The 3,956-nt window shown below is 29.6% G+C and overlaps 1 non-coding gene across 1 annotated transcript; it reads right to left on the bottom strand.

The window, feature by feature from the left end:
- Positions 1–3,488: 3,488 nt before the first annotated feature.
- On the bottom strand, positions 3,489–3,599 carry LOC140872693 (small nucleolar RNA R71). The gene has a single exon (XR_012147891.1). It is a non-coding gene; the product is annotated as a small nucleolar RNA R71 (small nucleolar RNA).
- Between the last annotated feature and the right edge of the window lie 357 nt (positions 3,600–3,956).

The raw sequence follows: 3,956 nt of genomic DNA, 5'->3' as shown, positions 1-3,956 counted from the left end.
ATACCTATTCATGTATCCATCGGTTCTTATACCCCTAGGATTGGCTCGGTTCATCCTCAAGACAAATCCTCGATGGCCGCACAAACCGAATCCCTCGTGTTAGCTTGAGTAGATCAGGTCTAGGGGAGCAAACGAACCGAGCCGGTTCGTGAGTTTTATGAGCCCGCTCGATAAATATTTGATTTGTATTCGAACTTATCGAACTCAAGCCAAATTCGAACATGTTCGAACTTTTTTTTCGAGACGAGCTCGAGCCAAAATTATTTTGTTCGATAGTTCGCGAATAGTTCGCAAGCCTTAATATTTAATTAACATAATGTCATTATATAATAAATGTATATATTTCGAACATTTTGAGCTTTTTGAACCATAATATCTGAGCAATAGTTCACGAATAAGTTCGAATATTTCGAGTCGAACTCGAACTCGAACTTCATTTCGAGCCGAGCTTGAGCCAAAAATATATTTGAAATTATCGAGCTTCGAATCAAGCTCGAACTCGAGTATACTCTTATCGAGCCGAATTCGAGCCTTAAAATTTTACCATTATTCAGCTCAATTCGATTCGTTTTCACCCCTAATCAGGTCGATCATTCTCCCATGTCAGCTATACACCTAGGTCGTCTATATGTTAGATTATTGTATTAAGTCCATAAAATAATTTAAATATGATCAACATATTTCATCAAGATAAATATGTTAGACGTCTTATATTTAAAAGAAAGCAAATCAAGAATATTATCTGGATAAGGATGTTAAATATTTTAAGATTTTAATTAGCATATCCCGAATAAATATCATCAAGATTTACCAAATCTTCATGACTTTCTATGATGGTTAGAGAACATCTATAAATAGTGGCATACAAAGTCCCTAAATCTATGCAGTTATTCAAAAAATACATCATCTCATAAATTGCATTAAGATTTAAAAGATCTCTGCTTTCTTGTGTTCGTGAGATCTCGCTGGTTGCGGTTTTAATTCAATAACAATAGCTAGAGGTTAGATCGTTTTTGACCTTATTTTTCTGCAAATCGATCTTTACGTATTATGGTCATGAATGCGTATGTAGATCAAATTTATTTATTCAGTATGTTAAATTTCTAACACCATATACCTAGGTCAGCCAAACTTCTAGATCGACCATACATGTAATAGGTCAGCTATATGATGAAACTTAAAATTTGTAATTATTTATATGTTAAAAAGTGTGTTTTAAAATTTAAGTTTAATTAAAATTATGAAGTTGTATTATTTTAGTGTTATGTGTTTATATTTAAATGTTTTACTAAAATATTGTATTTTACGGTTTGCGCAGGTTTGGTAAAAATAAAATTACTCAAGCTACAGAGGTCATAATGGAGTAATCTCAAAACCTGTAGAATCACAAAAGAGGCATCTTCAACTTTGTAGAAGACAAAAAATTCCAAAAACTTCATTAAGATGATCAAAATAATCAAATATCAAAATGGAGACAGATTTACTTTTACTATGACCATCTTGGAGTAAAAATATCATAAGTATTTCATATTTTATCCAAAAGGGGTGAATGAGTTGTCAAAACACATCTACAGACAAAGGACTACGTGTTATATGTTTTGTGCAGAAGCAAAATCGGAAGTCTAAGGCATCAAACATGCCAATTAAAGTTGGGTCAATGTATTGACATTCAAGGAGACAAGCACCCACCAACTTTACTATTTCATATTTAATGAGTCTTGGACCCTTGCTCTCATTTGGCCTATAAATAGATGTGTTGTATAAGCTTTGTAGTGTGCAAGAGTGTAGAGAAGTCCTCATTTGTAAAATAAATATTGTGTGTGTGAGAATAAAAGTTTGAGTGTGCATATTTCTCAAGTTCAAGTATGAAATTTATTTTATCCTTACTCTTAAGTTTCATGTTCATGGCAAGCTAAATCTTTTTATGTCAAGGTGAAAAGGTTTCATTGTTGGTCAAGTAAGATTGTTTATATTTTGTATATTCTTCTCTTTTTCTATTTCTATTTTGTTTTTCTAATTGATCCTTATTTGTAGGTATAATTTTGGAAGATTTGTTGTTATCTATTTACATCAAATGCTTGGTACCTTGAATGTGGTTACCTTGATTTGTTGTCAAATATGATACAATAAATACTACAATAATTATATACTATAAATATAAGTATCTATTTATAATAAAGTCATATATATTATTTAGACGATAGCGTGACACTGTCGGTTGTTCTAAATAATATATTGTGATTTGAACTAACATTTACTTTCTCGCATCTAACTTTTACTTTATCGCAACTAACATTTACTTTTTCGCAACTAACATTTACTTTCTCGCATATAACATTTATTTTTCCGCAACTAACATTTACTTTATCGCATCTAACATAAAGTCATATATTTTATTTAGACGATAGCGTGGTTCTGCCGGTTGTTCTAAATGAAATATTGTGATTTGATCTAACATTTACTTTTATGTCAATTTATATTTATGCATTTATATATATATTATGGGTACCATGTATTAAATATCGGCTGATATTAATATAGTCGGAACTATATTATATGATATACTTGTTTAAATATTTCATTGTTCTTTTATGTTTATTCTTATTTTAGTTTCTTTTATTTATTTTTATTAAGCAATCTTAAATAAACCAACAATGAACCTTTGAAACCTTGAAAATTTTATAATTTGTGTATTTAAAGTTTTATAATAATATTTTCATCTATAATATATCATTGCTAAAATTAAACTTACAACATCCTCTCCGTGGATCGATCTCTTACTCACGAGTATATTACTTGCAGACAACCTACACTTGGGTGAATTACAATTTAAGTTGTAGCAAGTTTTTGGCGCCGTTGCCGAGGAGGTATAAATTAAGTTTAATTTTGTTATTTATGTTATTATGTAAATAGTATGTTGTTTTTAATTGTATGATTGTTTGGAGTCGTAAACAAAGTGGTAGACTTGTTTGAGTAACTGAAAATATTTTAAACATGGACGATAATTCTAATAATCAAGATGATAATAATAATAATAATAATAATAATAATAATAATAATAATAATAATAATAATAATAATAATAATAATAATAATAATAATAATAATAATCATCATCATCAAGAACATGAACAACCAAGAACACTTAGGCACCATATGAATCCAATAAGAACTAGTACACCATCTTGTTTAGTTTTTCCTCCTGATGCATCTAATTTCAATTTTAAGCCACAAGTCATTCAACTTTTACCAAATTTTCATGGCTTAGATTCTGAAAATCCATATTTGCATTTAAGAGAATTTGAGGAGGTTTGCAACACTTATAATGATCAAAATTGTAGCATGGATACTGTTCGATTAAAGCTTTTCCCTTTTTCCTTAAAAGATAAAGCTAAAACATGGTTGCAAAATTTGAGATCAAGTTCAATAAGATCATGGGAAGAAATGCAACAACAATTTCTAAAAAAGTTTTTTCCTTCCCATAGAACAAACTCTTTTAAAAGACAAATTACAACTTTTTCTCAAAAACAAGGGGAAACATTTTATCAATGTTGGGATAGATATAAAGAGTTACTTAATACATGCCCACATCATGGTTTTGAAATATGGAGGATAGTTTCTCACTTTTATGAAGGTTTAATACCTAAAGATAAGCAAATGATAGAATTCATGTGTAATGGAACTTTTGAAGATAAAAACCCAAATGAAGCTATAGAATATTTGGAGTCATTAGCAGAAAATGCTCAAAATTGGGATAATATAGGCTCAATTGAACCACCAAGTAAAACCAATAATTCAACAAATGGGGGTGGTATTTATCATCTTAAAGATGATGTAGATGTTCAAGCTAAACTTGCATCTTTAGCAAGAAAAATCGAGTCATTAGAAATGAAAAAGAGTGATCAATTAAAAAGTGTTCAAGAAATTGTTTGTCATATATGTGACACACATGATCA

Source organism: Henckelia pumila, unplaced genomic scaffold, assembly GCF_033568475.1.
Source record: "Henckelia pumila isolate YLH828 unplaced genomic scaffold, ASM3356847v2 CTG_466, whole genome shotgun sequence".
Taxonomy (NCBI): Eukaryota; Viridiplantae; Streptophyta; class Magnoliopsida; order Lamiales; family Gesneriaceae; genus Henckelia; species Henckelia pumila.
This window is presented reverse-complemented; position numbering and strand designations above follow the sequence as displayed.